Source organism: Arvicanthis niloticus, chromosome 5, assembly GCF_011762505.2.
Source record: "Arvicanthis niloticus isolate mArvNil1 chromosome 5, mArvNil1.pat.X, whole genome shotgun sequence".
Lineage (NCBI taxonomy): Eukaryota > Metazoa > Chordata > Mammalia > Rodentia > Muridae > Arvicanthis > Arvicanthis niloticus.
Genome location: NC_047662.1, coordinates 8659131 through 8677418, shown reverse-complemented (window position 1 = coordinate 8677418; position 18288 = coordinate 8659131).

The window sequence follows — 18288 nt, the reverse complement described above, 5'->3', positions numbered from 1 at the left end:
TTCCTCACAGAAGCAGACAGCCTCTAATAGCATCTAAGACAAGCCATTAGCCAGAGGGGATTCCAGGAAAAACAGGCTGAGATAAGTCTTATAGGATATTCTGACCTTGGGTTCCTAGAAATGAAATTGAGTAATTGCCATAGATTCTTCAAGGAGATCAAATTCTAGTTAAACCTGTAATGGCCTCTGCAACAATACAAGATGGAACAGTACTGGCATTGTCTTGCTTACTCTGTCACAATACAGTGTATGATGTCTTGTAGGTATTGGAAATCAAACCCAAGTCAGGTACAAGAACATCCAGCTCTAAGTGACTGAGTCATCACTCTTCAACCCTTGGTATAATTAATATTTCCTCTCACATGGGTCTGAAGAACAACACTGAGAACATATTGGGAAAACAGGCCACTCATCTGACCTACTCTGGCACTGAGAGTGGTTGGTGGCACGCTATGCCAGGTTCAACTATTAATAAGTCAAACCTGAGAAGACCCTGTAAAAAATAAACTTAAAGCAAATAGTAGGTGGCAGCTCACACTTGGTAGCTGAGCTGAGGAAGGAGGATGTTTATTTCCTGGCTATCATGGAATACATAGGGAGACATATGGTCTAAATAAGATGGGAACCTGGGGTGTGTGTACTTGCTTTTGATCTCAGCACTGGTAGCGGAGACATGTAGGCAGATGTCCGTTAGTAGAAGATCAGCCTGGTCTACAAAGCAATTCTCAGGCCATACATGCTTCTTAGTGAGACCCTATCTAAAATGAAAATAAAACATCAAACAAAGAAATGCAAGAGGGAAAAGAACTACAGTTCAAACTCACACTAGAGTTTGTTCTCTCACATAACTCTTCCCATTCTTTACATGCAGTATGTAAGTCCTCCTGGGATCAGACCTCCCAACTCCTAAGACTGAAAGCGTTTCACCCCATGTAAAATAATTTTAGTCACCAAAATATATAAGATGAAATGTAATTCTTAAAGAGTGTCTTAGTCTCACATTAAAACCCATGGTCCTGGTTTCTACCCCCAAACTCAAAGTAGCCCCTCTTCTCATCTGTGTAAACGGCAGCCTAGTGAATCTAATAAAATCTACTAAAGTCAAGGTTCTCCTTGGGCTCAGTCTTGACTTTGCCTCCCTTTTACATATTCCATGCACTAAGTGCTAGTATATTCTCTAGAATTTACTTAGTACAGTTCTAGAATTTACAATTTCTCTCTTGCTGTCCATGCTTCCTCTCACCTCTCAGCAGCAAGGAGAAATCCTATAAAAGTATGTCCTAACTTGTCCTGAATTCTCTCAGACTCTGAGCTGCATTGCTCCACCCTCACCCTCTCTGTGCTCTGGCCATGGTCTCATCCTGACTGTTTCTTACAACCAAGCTCCTGATTGTACAGGGCTTCACCTCCAGGGCTACCCTTTTAAATAGCCCCCTTTAAGTTCCTAGTTCTCTTCTCTGGTCACTTTCTTAGTCCTCTCTTGGAATGTCCATACTGTGGCATGCAGACACCTGTCTCTGGTCTCCAGATTCCCAGCAAGTGTTCCTATTAAGTATTGTATCACTGAATTCCTTGGTGACTAACTGGTCTTTCTTCTCAGAATGTGGCTTCCTCAGAGAGGGAAACATGTCTAGTCTCCCTGTCTTTCTCCAGCTATTAGGTAAGCCAGGTTCCTGCATATTATCTCTGCACTGGGAAGTTGAGTCAAGAATGTTTAGTTGGAGGCCTGCCTGGGGTTCATGTGGACTCTCCAGGGTGGTTGAAGCACTCCATCATTCCTCCTGCTTTTCTCTCCCCAAATCCAGAGCTGAGTTCCCAGGTCTGTAAGCGATCAGAGGTGTGGAAGAGGACCAAACAGTGAGTGTACACTTCCCCCAGGTTACTCTAATCTGCAGAATTAGGGATGGCATCCTGGTGTGTAAGCATTTCAGGATGTATACTAATCTAAGACTTTGACTGGCTTTGCTTCTGTCCTTTATAACCACCTCTCTCCAAAAGCCACCCCTGGGAGGACATTTCTCCCTGAAAGTAGGTATGGGCCAAATACTTGAGAGGAAGGAGGCTGGGAACAAAGGGTCTCCTCCGTGGATGCCACAGCTCAGGTACCGAGGGACAGCCTGAAACACTTACCCTAAATGAGAGGAGACTGTGTTTTCCCATTGGTCTCAAAGGTGTGTATTTTTTCCTTACCAACTGTGGCCTGTTTCCTGAGCCTTTGAATCTGAATACCATTGCGTCCTGTGTGGGACACCCTGAGATGTGATGAGACCTCAAAATCTTGTAGAGGCAGTGAAAGTCAGGTAAGTGTGGAGAACATTAGGATTCCTGGGCATCCCAGTGGACATTTGCAACTAGGGTGGGGTGCAGAATGTGACACCTGCTGATTTTGGTGCTGTGCCATCTTACACATGATGAACATCCCCTTATCCATCCTGTACCCTCCACACTGGTACTGAATTCATAGCACCAAGAGCTTTAATGTATCTGATGCTCTGGTGTTGGGAGCCGACTTTAGTAGAAAGCGGCTAGATCAACTTTGCAGCCATCTGGAACCACATACCCTGATGAAAGACTTGGTTGTCAAAAGCCTATAACAGCTGAATCACACTCTGATAAATATATTGTTTATCCCACATAGCTTGTTTTGCTGTTTAGTGACCTCAGCTGTATGGTGCACGTGGTAAAATGTTTTCACCTGTGTTCTCCTACTTGTGTATATAAATACCTCAGAATTCCCTTCAATAAGGGAGACATGAAAAAATAGAAGAGACTGAATCACACCCTGTCTTGTCTCCATTCTTCGTGTCTCTTGCCCCAAGAGCCACACTCTCTCTTGACCAGAGCACTTAGCCCCAAAAGTGTTGAGGCAAAGCATTGAGGCCGAGTGTGGGCCTCAACACTCTGGCTTTGTGTTAGATAAGCTCCCTGCCCTAAGGCTAAGGGCAGCTTGCCCAGGATACTGAACTAGCCTTAGGAAGAGAGCTTGCTCCAAGGATATTGAATGCTAGCAGGTTTTGGCTGGTGAACTCCTCACAAACTAGGGAGGTGTGATGCCTGTCCCCTACATGGTACCTAAATCCTTATTCACTGAGCTCTTCAGTGCCAAATTTATAGTACTTAGGAGGGCAGTTCCATAAGCCATGGCAGTCACTGTCTTATCTCACCCCAAAACAGGACACAGAGACAGAAGAGGGCTGGTGAGAGAGATGGATTTGAACTCACACCTTTATGTTCCCATTTTGCATCTATTTTAGTCAGGATGAAGTGTGGTGAAGGATAAAGCAGCTGAAATTGGCAGAAAAGGAGAAAGACCCTTTGATACTTTTATAAAGTGAGTAGAATGGGACCATCCTCAGTATTGGACTATCATGTGTGGCTTAGTAGACTGACACAACTGAGTTTTTCCAGGCAAAGTCCAGTGTGCTAAGAATTCCGTGAATATCCTCATCTTCTCCTACATCTTGGGGAGGGCTGTGATGGCCAACATGGACTGAGTTTGGGGAGACCTGGGGTAAAGCTTTAGGTAGACACAGCTTCTGTCCTAGGAAGGAGATAGTGGATGCTCAGGTGGCTTTTCCATAGTTGTGTATGACAGATGCCTTTAATATTGGCTTTCCCCAGCACTGTTGCTGTGCTGGGGCATCCTTCCTTCAAATACTGAAAAAAGCTGTATCCCTAAGGGTCTAGACCTGTGGTACTCTGTGTCCTGTGGAGCAGCACAATACCAGTACCTATCAGCCTCAAGCCCATCCCATGGTGTGTACTAGCCTGGGGTGAGGAACTGTCTAGGTGGGACAGAACATACCAAGATGGAGAGCCCAAGTTTTCACAAAGTGTTCCAGAGAAATTTGACACTAGTTGACACCTTTCCAGTCTAGACAGGAAGGAGAGCATTACTCCTAGGTGCAGGAGGAACTATGGCTGTTACTGCCTCTCACCTATCCCTGAGGAACCCCACATTTTACTATTCATCTGTCCTCTAGTATCTCCCAAGACCTAACTATTCTCCTTCCAGGCCTTTCTAGCAGAAGACCCACCAATGATCTGGTGAGTTCAAATCTGTTAGTATCTGGAGGCTTTTTTGCTTATCTCTCCCCGTGGCTCTACCATCTGTCTGTGTATATTTGGCTATCTATATACTCTGTATGTATCTGTCGGTTGTCTATTTGTATCTCCCTGACTGGCCTTAAGAAGAGCTTTGCAATGTTTATGGAATATCAAGGAAACCTTTACAAAGGGAAGGAATGGGATAGTGTTCATAAATCTTTAAAGGGGTTTTAAAAAAGATTAGGTAACTGACTCTAAGTGATCAAGACAACAAATATTTGCAAACATCATGTTTACCAATATATGCCCATAGTGATATATTCACATTGGAAGGCTGTTTTAAGCCTCTGTATTTCATGTTTTCAGTAAATAATACTCATGCAGTTTCTAAGCAGGGCATGGAAAATGCATAAACTAGGATGCTAGCTATGTATCACATTAGGTTGTAAAAGTTGATAACAAGAGAAATCCAAGGAACATAATGTTTGTTTTTACACTGTTCTTTGAAATGTATGTTAAACCATCAAGTTGAGTACACATTAGGATCACAGTTTTAAATCTTACATTTGTTCAGCTTGCAATAACTCTGGATGTGATATCCTGGACAATTCTCCATCTTTTAGAATGTTAGATCTTTTGCATAATCCATTGCCACACTTATGATTTTGCCAATGCATAGTAAAGCACCATAAAACCAGACTCCATGGAGTTCTGCTGGCTATATTATTTGTAAGAATTTTGTAAATAAATAAAGAAATAAATAAAAATTGAAAAGTGCCAGCTTATAAATGTGTGTAGGTGATTCTAATGAATTCTCTGAATACTGAAAGACATGGAGTTCCAGTTGATCTTGTCTTCTCTACTGGGTTACAACAACTGAGTTGTTGACAACAGTAGCTTTATAAAAATACCCAAACAATTCAGGCCTTTGACAACTGAAGGTCTTGTTTTATTGGTTTGGTTTGGTTTGGTTTGGTTTGGTTTGGTTTGGTTTGGTTTGGTTTTTGAGACAGGGTTTCTCTGTGTAGTCCTGGCTGACCTGGAACTCACTCTGTAGACCAGGCTGGACTTGAATTCAGAAATCCACCTGCCTCTGCCTCCCAAGTGCTGGGATTAAAGGCATGTGCCACCACTGCCCAGCAGGTGTTGTTTTTCACAAACTGTCAGCAAGTCCTCATTGCTAAGGACAGGACTGACACAATTCATTGTATATGAAGAGGTCAAGCAGGTACCTTCAAGAACATTGACCCTTAGGCCCCAATGCCCTTGTTATGGGAAGGAACTTTGCAAGCTACACAAAGTGAAATGTATGTTCAGAACCAACCACAAAGTCTTTGATCTACAATCTGCACCTGCAAAATATGCTAGGTTGATTAAGTCATGAAAATATTGGAAATAACCATTCAATATCTGATTTGACTAAAATACAAAAGGCACACTTGTCAAATGTGATAATTTGTATGCACATGTGTATACATAAGTACAATGGTAGCTTTTTGTAGACACACCAATGTTATAAATAATTTCAAGGAGATTTCTACAGACTTTAAAGCATAGGGCCTACCTTGGAGCAGTCTCCCAGCTATCATTAAATTTATGTCTATTCAACCTGCCATGTGACTAGCTAGCTCTTTCCCTCTCTGCTCCTGTTCCCATCTATCTGTTCTCTTCTCTGTCTCCCGCTAAATCTCCTGCATCTGTGTTCTCCTCCCTGCATCACTTTTTCTAACCAGAAATATCACCTTCCAATTCTTGTCCCAGGTTTTGTCTTACATGCAATCAGGTGTCAGACATCACCAGAACATCAGTAGATTGCCTATAGGCATAGAGGCTGCCTGACCCTCGAATCTATGAGCAGGCTTGAAAAGACAAGAATTTATGAATGTAAGGTTGTTGGTGAAATATTGAAATGACAATACCAAGATCCTGCTAGCATTTAGTTCTCTGCCCATATAGCAGTCAAAGTTTGAACATACACAGACACACCTGCATACAGTATGAAGAAACGGTACCTCAACCCATGTGCAGTGTCCATGAAGGCCAGAAAAGGAAATTGGAGCCCACAATTTGAAATGTCACTTTGATGTAGCTTCCTCTGGCCTCCAATGAAGAGGAATACACCTGCCCCAGTGTTCTGAATGCTGAGATTATGCCAGAATTTCTTATATATTTTATGCCTATAGAGTCAAGCAATGTAATCACATTTTGTATATACGAACAACATAATTTATATTCTAGAAAACATCTTTTGATTGTCTATCCACTTAAACTACCACAATACTAACATCCTAAAAACTAAAAATATCCAGAAAATCTATTTTAGTTGTAGAGGGTAAAAGGACCTTGTGGTCACAGATAAGCTCTAGAGAAACCAGGAATATAAAACCACAGTGGTTTTTCTTCAATGGAAGAGAAGTCCACTATTTTCTGACCAAAAGTGAGGGAATGGCTGTAGGAAGTAGCTTGGTGATCTGTGATATATAGTGCCAGGCCACACTTGAAACTCCCAGACTATTAAGCTTATCACATACTCTTCCTCCATAGGGAACTGTTTCTTGGTCAATAGAAGGTAGCCTTAGGGGAGATGTGACATGTAAATAATAGCCTTGGGTTCACTACAATGCAGGTTTGATCCTGCTCTAGGTCCTTTAATTTTACAACCCAACTTAACGAAAGAGTCACAGGTAATTTTCAATAAACTTTTGAAGTAAACACATTTTAATCTGTGCTGTGCTCAGAGGATTGAGATAATTGTCAACAAGAAATTTTTTTCCAAAATTATACTGTACTTAAATATTCCTAAAATAAACCACTCTTGGGTGAGAATCTAGAAGTTTCACCCAACACTAGGTACTGAGTGTGCAGGGTAAACATTGTTTATCTCCTGGTTTTAATAGCTCAGAAATCCCTAAATTTACACAAACTTGGGACTTAAAATCACCCCAATCTGCAAACTTTAATATTTCACCTCCTGAAAATTCTACCCCTTCAATGAAACTCTATACAAAACCTGCCTCCCACTCAGTTCTCTTCTGATTCTCACCTGAGCAGAGGCAGTCTCCCTTCAGTGTTTTTCAGTAAATATCTTGTGTGTGATTTGTTGTTACATAAAGCTCTGTGGTATATCTTGATTTCTAACTGCCGGGAGACCTTTTATTTCAGAGCTGTCAACACTTGAACTGGGACACTTTATCCGGAGGGCTGCAAGAATTTCATTGGGAATAACCCACCATGCACCTAACACCAGTGCTGAAATACATACAGAGTGGTAGTGAACTAGATTTCCTTTTTGTCTTTGGGATTGTTACTCAGCCAGACCTAGTGTTTGCAGAGACGCTCACACTTATATCACCTAACCAGTAACCATCAAACACAGTCTTTCATTCTGAACAATAAATTCAGAGTTAAATACAGTCATTTCCCCTTTGAAACTGTAGTGTTTTGATGTCTTTATTTATAATGACCCATCAAGAACATACATTATACACCCAGGAAAATGTTTCACAGAAAACTGCAGAAAAACAGACAAGAAATCTGAGCCTAGAACTTATGGGACCCACAATGTAAAGCCTGCATATCAAATATTAATGATGATGTTCATTGTGCACATCATGTTAGTAAATGTAGATTTTAAATACAGGACCACATCCGTGAATTCTATCTGGAGGCAGCGAAGAGACAGCATCAGAGGATTGTCAACTTGCACTCCCCCCCACCCCTCTTCTAATATCTCAACGCCCATAATCAGCTTGAAGAAGCTAATGATGAGTCAGCGCCCCTATTCCCTGGGCATGGGGACTAAGGTGGTAAATGTTGGGCTGTCTCCCTAGGAAAAAGTAGTGGTTTTGTCGGAATAGAGAGGATTAGCTAGGGTTTATTGCATAGCCATAACCTATTAGTAGAAATCTGTATAATTAATATCAAGATGAAGATATAAATTCTTAAATGGCACCAATTTACTTTGTTTACAAATTTTAAGGTTTTCAGTGGCATGAGCTTTTTAGTGATATAAGAGTGAGATGAATATTGTTACTCTCATAGGCATTGTACCAGTATAACACACTTAGGAATACAAAGCTTAGACCCAGTCCTTCTTTAACTTTTTTAACTGATTTGAGATGGTCAGCCTGTGAGTTAAGGGACTATAGCAAATTCATGACTTGGAGTTTATTATAAGGGTGTTCTCTATGTTTTATTTAGAAATAGCTGAGTGGAGTTAACAGGCAACACTCCAGATTACCTTACATGGATAGCTGGTTTTCAAAACATCAGAAATCCTTAGAATTGACATGACAAACATTTCAGTATTAATGTTCATTTTCATTAGAGACCTGTCTGCTCCGGACAGCTTCCTATGTTAAACTCTAAGAAGAAATTGAGCATCCTTGGAGTTACTCCAGTTGTGGTGAGACAGCCACTAGGCAAGAATTGCCACTTTCCTTCTACAGACAAATTACTGTCCAGAAAAGGACACACTTGCAGAATAGTCGACTGATTATATCTGCCTAGACAGAGTAATCAGCCCTTAATAATTCTGCAGCACTAAGGTCTGTCAGATGATCCTGGGCCAGAAGGCAGAAGAACAGATGCTCCAACGTTTCGAAGTAGAGCGAGTGTCCAGGTGTTCAGAGGTCTCTATAAATTGGCTAAGTTTTAGAAGCTATGCTTGGTGCTTCCCACAATTATAGTCAACTCAGTCATTCTGGATTTCTGATGGGGTTGAAAACTTATAGCTATTTACTTTGAGAGAAAAGATCTGAGTGTATGGTCATCAGCTGACATTCATCCTAAAGCCAAGGAAAAAGCCAGGTTCAGAACTAAGTGTTTTAATTAGGATAGATGACAGAGGTGCTGGTTAGTCAACAAAAGGATGGACTGGGTATTAGGACTATCTTGTACCTCACTGGTACAAATAGGCATAATTATGCTCTAATTGTATTTTGAGAGAAAAGTTTCCTTTTAACAGGAAGGGTGATGTGTAGGAGGAGCTAAGGTGGGAGGAGTACTGAGAGGAAGAAAAGGAGTAAGAAGAGGAGAAGAAGAAGGAGAGGAGAAGCTAGGTGATGAAAGAGAGATAGAGGGGGGAAACAGGGAAGCAGATGTTTATGTATCTCCACCAGTCAAAGATAGTTGATATATCTAGGTTGGGTAGTGGGTTACACCTCTGATTGAACAATACCAAACTTATAAAGCCTATGATTAACATTTCTTAAAAAAATGTATAAATGCAAAAAGGAAAAGGGGGCATGGGATAGGGTTTTTCTAAGGGGGGGGGGAATGGGGAAACGGGATGGTATCTGAAGTGTAAATGAAAGATCTAATAAAAAAAATAAATAAATAAATAAATACAGGACCACAGTCAATTTGGACAAGAGTTTGGGGGAAAATGTGAGTCTATGCAACTACTAATGTGGTTTGCTCTTGGGAGCCGACTTCTGCATACCTATGAAGATGTACTGTCTTGTAGTGATACTCTGTAGACAAGTAGATGGTTTCTTTATCCTTTATGATGATCCTATGAGGATTCCTAAGTTTATAGTAATTATTAAGCTTTTTTAGTAACACTATTAAGTTCTTTCTGATAGTCAAAACTGCAGTGAGAACTCTTCCAGACTTCAGTGTCACTTCTGAGGCTGTACCCAGTCATTATACTGCTCATTGTTTGTAAAACCTATAAACAAATGTCATTAAAAATAAACAATTTATTATAGGTGCTAGGAGAGAAGACAAAGATATTGACTGAGTTTATGTATACAAAACCTGACTAATAACATACTTATGGTTTTAACACTTCACGAACCTGTGGAGCTGTGACAGGTGACAAATGTTTAGCCAGGTAATTGTTCCTAATGGATATCCTAGTGGATAACTTGCACTGTTGTAAACTCCTTATTAGATCTCTTTGAGTTCAAGATCAATCTGGTTTACATAGAGAGTTTCAAACTAGCAAAGAAACCACAGGGAAACTCTGTCTTTAAATAAATAAAATAAATAAATAAATAAGCCAGGTTATGTCACATAGCTCCAATCTCAGATTTGAGGCAGAAGAAGGAGGTTGTGCTAGAAGTTCCTTTGTAAGCAAGACTGGCCTTGAATTTACAGACATCCCCTCCTCTCTAATTCTGTACTGATTTATAGGTGTACATCACTATGCATGGTTTAATCTTTTTGGGCCTCATTTCTTCTTGTACATTCTTTTTCTTTGGGTTTTTTTTTTTTTTTTTGGTTTTTTGAAACAGGTTTCTCTGTGTAACTCTGGATGTCCTGGAACTCACTCTGTAGACCAGGCTAGCCTCGAACTCAGAAATCTGCCTGCCTCTGCCTCCCAAGTGCTGGGATTAAAGGCGTGCGCCACCACTGCCTGGTCCCTTTGTACATTCTTAATCCTTTAGGGTGCTATGTGGTTCTTAACCCAGGGGATGCTGAACACCCAAGATAGAAGTCCCCAATCTCTTAAGGGGACCCTGAAAAGCACATCAAATCTCAGTCCTGAGAAAACACTCCAGAGTCTTATCTACCCTACAGGAGAATTCTGTCATGTACCAGGTAGTCCAAAGATGAAAATGGATTTCTCAGTTTCAGAACTTTTCCTGACCAGACAATGACACATGTTACTTTATTGAGCAGTTGTGTCAGGAGTCATAATGGATCGACGTAATAACTAATAGATGATGTTCCTGAGATGGCCTGCTTTGGATTATAATATAATATGTGTCTGACTTGCTCCCATTGGCAAGGCAAAGGAAAAATCATTTTAGGAAAGATTTCTCTTACTAATATACTTTTCTTATTATTATAACATAAACATTTATAACAATCACAAGGTATAGCTCACCCCTTTTGAGCAGATCTCTGTAAGATTTCCCATCTTATAGTGATGCTATATAGATAAATAGATGTTTTCTTAAATCTTAATGATCATCCTATAAGAATTGCTAAAATTATATCCTTGATTATTAAGCTTTTTTATAGTGGAACTGCTCTTAGGTCTTTTTCTGATAGTCAAATCTGCATTGAGCACTGTCAGCCTCCCAAGTATTACCAGTTAATTGCTCTTAGATAGTACCCAGACTTTCTCCTACTCAGAACACATTACGAGAGGTTGTAAGACATTTAAGCAAAGGTCATAAAAGTGAATTAACAATTTATTATAGGTGCTAGAACAGAAGGTAAAATATTGACTGGGTTTATGTATCAAATTTTCACCAATAACTTAGTCATGGTTTTCAATTTCCATTGAACCTGTGGAGCAGTGACAGGTGATGGATGTTTAGCCAGATAATTACTCCTAATGGATATGCATGTAAACATTCTCTGTTGTAAACTTCTATTTCTATTTATGATTTGATGTTTTGTGAACTTGTGATGAACTTTGTAACATTTGATCATGTCTCTGAAAGATGTGTAAGTACTGAAGACAAATAGATGAGAGAAAAATTTTTTCCTTTTCCCCACCTAGAGAAGATTTTCCTTTTCCTCTTCTTTGGGTCTTTTTACATTTCTTCCTAAATAGCTTTCATAGAAAATGTTTTACAATTTTGTAATAAATGCTTAAATCACATTTCAATGTGTTCCTTTTTCTTCATCCAACTTCAAACAAGCAGGCATCAAGTTAGAGTCACACAGTTCCTGCTGAGATAGAACAAAGGCCATATTATTTAATACTCCCTTGTTTGGCTACAGTTGTTATTTCCTAAATCAGCAGCCTTTTGCCCTCAGAAAGGGCAAGGAAGTTTTATGATTTTTTTGAAATTATCATCAGCATTTCAGTACAGTTAGAGAGCTACAATTTCCAGAGACCCTCAGACATTAAAGCCACACCACAGTCCTACTCTGTGCCTCCATTGCTACAGTCTCTGGGCCAATAACCATTCTCTCAACTACAAAGTGTTCATTTCTCTCCTCTTTGTTTTCCTTGGCTCTTTACTATTTTCAGGCCATTCAAACTCAGCCAATTTTATAGTAATGCAAACTGTTGAGGACCGCACTGCCCCATGCTTGGGGGCCACTATGTTGTGGACCGCACTGTCCCACCCTTGGGAGCCAAGTGCTCTGGTCCAAGGGGATCAGACAACAAGTCTAGCAAGGGAGAGAGTGAGGGAAGAAGAGGGTGAGACGTGAAGGATGGTGACAAATTGGAGTGTATGACCAAGTCTCATTACTCCTTTATTGTCTCTCTCATTGCAAGGAAATCCTGAGTGTTTATAAGCACGAGCAGGGGAACACAGCTGAAGACACTTTAACACTGGGAGCACTAAACAACAAAACAAGATATGTGGGATAAGATATTTATCAGAGTGTGCTCAGCTTTTGCAGGCTGTTGAAAACAAGTCTGTTGTCAGGATGTATGGCTCAAGATGTTTGCAAAGATTATAGCGTCTTTCTGCTAAAAGTCAGCTCCCAACAGTCTATATCCATTGATCATGTGCAATTAGAATCACCAGAGATTCTCCAGCTGGTTGCAATTTATAAACTGTTGAGGGATATTCCAGACACATAACTTTAAATTTCATGGTGTGTGAGCCTCAACACTCCTGATACAGCAATTGACAGAAAGTGCCTATGATCATTTGCTAGCCAGGGCCTCTACTGCTTCTACTTGTAGTTAGATTCTACTAACAATGAGGTCCTGTTTCAACAAATTCCAATACTGAGAACAATGTAGTTTATCACTGAGCAGTTTCTCACTACTGGAACAATCTCCTTATTTTTCTAATCAAGAGAAATATGTAGTGATATGGATTTGTTCATTGTAACCTTTGATTTTTTTCTTAGATAATTTTCAGAGCCTTCTTGAATTTAGTTAAAATATTCTGAGGTAATGCAGCTTGGAGTAAAAATATTTGCATTTTTTTCAAAGGTAATTCCAAATGTATTTCCAGGATGTTTGGATTTATAAACTGTGCGTGAGCATGTATCTCATCTACTACACAAAAAATAATCCCTTATATATTTATAGATCATATTTGTATGAATAGACTTACACATGAATTTAAGATGAAGATAATACCTGAATAGTGAGTTTTAGTGTTTTTGTTCAGAGTGTATGTTCTCATATGTGTAAAATGTTAGTATGGAAATTGGAGCACAGAGTCTGAATGGTTATCCCTGAAAACAATTAAGCCATGTTTTCATTTATTTTTTTAGTAGACTTGTATCTCATACTCTCTTGAAATCAAGAGAGAAAGCAGACTTATTGATGAGGCTCTGAGAGTCTCTACATGTTTTCTGTTTCAAGTCTTTCTTTCTTTTTTTGCCAATTCAAGGAGACTTTAATTTTGGATTCCTCCAAAAATGAATATACACAGATAGTGAAGCACTAAAGGGCCTCAAGTACTTCCCAGGTTAGATGGTCAAGTCTTCATTTGCTCAAATGACACTGTGTTTATCTGTTTGAAACTCAAATTCAATGACTAATAATTTGCAAAATATCCCTAGTTTCCTAGTCCACTTCTTTGTTGGCATGACAAAGAGCACAACTAGAACCAACCAGAGGCCACGGAGGAGTGCTGCTTACTGGCTCGCTCCTCAGGGCTTGCTCAGGTTGCTTTCTTTTTTTTCCCCAAACACTTTATTTATCAGTATTTGTATATACATACATACTTATACATGTATACATATATGCATACATATATGAACAATAATTAAATAAGATATATTTGAAAAGTATTGGGGGTTGGAAAGAGTGGGAGGAAGGAGAGTAAGAAAAAATTATGTAAATACAGTGCTCATATATGAAATTCTCAAAAAGGAATCCATTTTTAAAAAAATGGTCAACAGATTAACTTGCATTTTACAATATGAAAATAAATATGACCTATAATTATGTTGAAGGACATTTTTAACTCACTACAAACTTTGAAATTTAAAATGTAATCAATAAAAATTATTTTACCCAGCATACTAACAAAAACCACAATAACATTTTATAATTCAAAGTATTTCTGAGAACAAGAAAATGGATTGTTAGAAGCAGAGCCAGGGGAACGCTGTGTGTTATTTCTTTTCTTTTCTTTTCTTTTCTTTTCTTTTCTTTTTTTTTCTTTTTTTTATTATTATCAAATAATAACTTTTACTTTTTAACACAGGGGTTATAAACACAAAAATGCAAGATGTGGGGAAGGGGATGACACAGGAGCATAAATGTTCAGGGGGAGTACAGATATCTTTCAGAACAGGGTATCAGCTGGGTGAAGGTTCAGGGGTCAGGTCACTATGACTCTGCCTATGCTTCACTTGTCCTTATCTAAGTTGGTACTATCCACCAAGGCTGCCTATTTACAAGGTCTATAACTACTCAAGCTGGTAGATTTCCACAAAAGCTGCCTGTTTACAATAGTTTATAGACATCTGTTTCAGTGTTTTTCCATAGAGACCCAAGGCTTTGTGTTAGCAGGCATGTATGTCAGGCCTATTGCTGATTTTAGGCTTATGGCTGATTTTAGGCCTTCAGTGTATAAGCAGGGCTGCCCCTGACATCTCCTCCCTTCTCTAAATATAGAAGGGTTGTGGCTATTCTAATCTTGCCAAGGCAGGGATAGAGGCCTGACCTCCAGTAATTAAAGGGGACCTTGTAATGGCTCCAGTCCTCCTGTCATTGTACAGTGAAGCATGAGGGCCATACCCATCCTGATGTCTTTTTCTTGGAGAGGGGATACTTTTGACATCAACCCCTATGCAGTCAGTCTTGTCCCTCAGGGAACCCAGAAACATATTTTAAACTTTTATTTATATTCCCTTGCAGTGTTTAGCCTTGAAGCCTAAGCAAGAATTCAGATCGCCAGACAGAGGGGGTTCTGGGTGGCCCCTCACTGCTTGGTCTAGGGGCAGAAGTCCCCTCTTTTAGGTTGGGTGGAGATGGGACTTGGGAGCACCCTGGATAGAGTAACATCCTCATCTAGAGTCTTGTGGTCCTCCATAGCTAACTTATGATAATGTATCTGAATAGATTTTGCTATCAGATTATCTATCTGTTGTTTCACAAAGTTAGTCAGCCTATTTAAGGCTCAGGGACCAAAGGAAATAAGCAAAAATAACCTAATTAATGGTCCCAAGATGGAAGGAAGTAGGGTTAACAATCATGGAGAGGTTGAAGACCAATTCTTGTACAAGCTCTCATTTTTCTTTTTCTCTCTCTGTCTTTTCTCAAGGCCTTCTCTGGCCTTTTTCATGCTTTTTTAAATCATCCCTGTTTTGTCTATGTAAAAGCAGCATTCTTCTTTAAGGGCTGTACACAGTCTAGAGCTGTACACAGTCTTTTCTATTGTAAAAGAGAAAATGAAGTCCAATAAAGTCCTTTGCAATTTGGGGGGATTGCATCAGACAGCGAAACTAGGGATTTCTTCAGATTAGTGATGTCAGTCTATAGCTGTTTGATGTCCTTGTCAAAGGCCCATTGGAGGTCTGAGTAGTATAAGTCCAGAAGCCAGCATCAGGATTAGAACTCCTAACAGCAGACATCACCAGTGATTAATTTTTTATCTGGAAAGGAAAAAAGAAGGGAATTCTCAGGGAAATTTCTCTTCCCTGGATGTCAATTGTTATTCATCTTATTTATAATTGGGCCTGGTTTTGTGGGGGTATCTATTTAGTTCATTAATCTTTTTGGTGGCCATTTAGCTGTGCCTTCTGTGGTATTAAACATGCATATCAATCCTCGGCCCCATGTAGGAACTGGGTCCTGGCCATTCCATTTAATAGTAAAAGGGTCCTTCCACATAGTTGTGGCTTAGTTTTTATTGGTCTCAGCGATGCCAGAGGCAATCAGCAGCAGATTTGCCATGAGCTTTCAGTTTTAGAAAGTTAAGAGTAAACAAGGCATGTCCCTTCCACCCTCAGAGAGTCATGAAGACACTATTTAAAGAAATATAATTCTTTATTAATAATTTCTTTTATCAAAGGACTATTATAAAACAGCCAACAATTAATCAAACTATATCAATCTATATAACATATAAATTAATGAGAGCTTCTTCTACTTTTTGTAAAATTACTCCTCTTTTGTCAATTAATTGTTGAGAGAAATTAGGATTTGCATCTCTCTTGAGAATATTAAACAGAGACATAAATTCTTTTGTGAAGAGCTTAAAATAAGATCTTAGCCAATAAGCATCTCCTGGAAACCTCTGAAAATCATTTGAAATAAGTAAACTATCTTTTTTTTTCCAGACCCATTATCTGGGTTGGGTTTTTTTGGATATTTTACATATTTACCTTTCACTGTTATCTCCACTTCCTTTCTCCCCCAAAACCCCTAATCCCATACCCCCCTCTTCCAATTTTTATGAAGGTGTGCTCCCACCATTCTCCCAACCCGGCCTCCCTGCTCTCGAATTCCCCAACACTATGAATCCAATCTTTCAGGGAACATGGCCCTCCACTTCCACTGTTGCCTAACGAGGCCACCCTCAGTTACCTATACAAGTGTAGCCATGAGTCCCTCCCTTTCTGTTCTCAGTCTGGAGGTTTAGACCCTGGGAGATCTGGTTGAGTATTTTGCTACTCCTTCTAAAAAAAACCCACTCACACTTGGTCTTCCTTCCTCCTCTTGAGTTTCATGTGGTCTATGCATTGTGTCTTAGGTATTGTGAGCTTTGGGGGTAATATCCACTTATTAGTGATTGTATGCCATGTATGTTCTTTTATGATTGGGTTACCTCACTCAGGATGATATTCTCAAGCTCCATCCATTTGCCTAAGAATTTCATGAACTCATTGATTTTAATAGCTGAGTAGTACTCCATTGTGTAAATATACCATATTTTCTGTATCCATTCCTCTGTTGAAGGACATCAGGGTTCTTTCCAACTTCTGGCTATTATAAATAAGGCTGCTATGAACATAGTGGAGCATGTGTCCTTGTTGTATTTTGAAACATCTTTTGGGTATATGCCAAGGAGTGGTATAGCTGGGTTCTCAGGTAATACTATGTTCAATTTTCTAAGGTACCACCAGACTGATTTCCATAGTGGTTGTATCAGCTAACAATCCCACCAACAATGGAGGAGTGTTCCTCTTTGTCCACATCCTCGCCAGCATCTACTGTCACCTGTGTTTTCCATCTTAGCCATTCTGACTGGTGTGAGGTGAAATCTCAATGTTGTTTTCATTTGCATTTCTCTGATGACTAGGAATGTTGAACACTTCTTTTGGTGCTTCTCAACCATTCGAGATTCCTCAATTGAGAATTTGTTTATATAGTGAATTACATTGATGGACTTCCGTATATTGAACCAACCCTGCATTCCTGGGATAAAGCCTACTTGATCATGATGGATGATTGTTTTGATGTGTTCTTAGATTCAGTTTTTGATAATTTTATTGAGTATTTTTGCATCAATATTCATTAGAGAAATTGGTCTGAAGTTCTCTTTCTTTGTTGGGTCTTTGTGTGGTTTAGGTATGAGCATGATTGTGGCTTCATAGAATGAATTGGGCAGTGTTCCTTCTATTTCTACTTTGTGGAACAGTTTGAAAAGAATTGGTATTAGATCTTCCTTGAAGGTCTGATAGAATTCTGCACTGAAACCATCTGGTCCCGGACTTTTTTTTTTTTTTTTTTGTGACTAGATTTTTAATGACTGCTTCTATTTCTTTCAGGATTATGGGACTGTTTAGATGGTTTATCTGCTCCTAATTTAACATTGGTAACTGGTATTTGTCTAGAAAATTGTCCATTTCATCCAGATTTTCCAATTTTGTTGAGTATAGGCTTTTGTAGTAGGATCTCATGATTTTTTGGATTTCCTCAGTTTCTGTTAGTATGTCCCTGTTTCAGTTCTGATTTTATTAATTTGAATACTGTCTCTCTGCCCTCTGATTAGTCTGGCTAAGGGTTTATCTATCTTGTTGATTTTCTCAAAGAACCAACTCCTAGCTTTATTGATTCTTTGTATAGTTTTTTTTTTGTTACTATTTAGTTGATTTCAGTCCTGACTTTAATTATTTCCTCCTGTCTACTCCTCTTGGGTGTATTTGCTTCATTTTGTTCTAGAGCTTTCAGGTGTGTTGTCAAACTGCTAGTGTATACCCTCCCCAGTTTCTTTTTGTAAGCACTTAGAGCTATGAGTTTTCCTCTTAGCACCGCTTTCATTGTGTCCCATAGGTTTTGGTATGATGTGTCTTCATTATCATTAAATTCTAAAAAAAGTTTTTAATTTCTTTCCTTATTTCTTCCCTGACCACATTATCATTGAGTAGAGTATTGTTCAATTTCCATGTGAGTGTGGGCTTTCCCTTGTC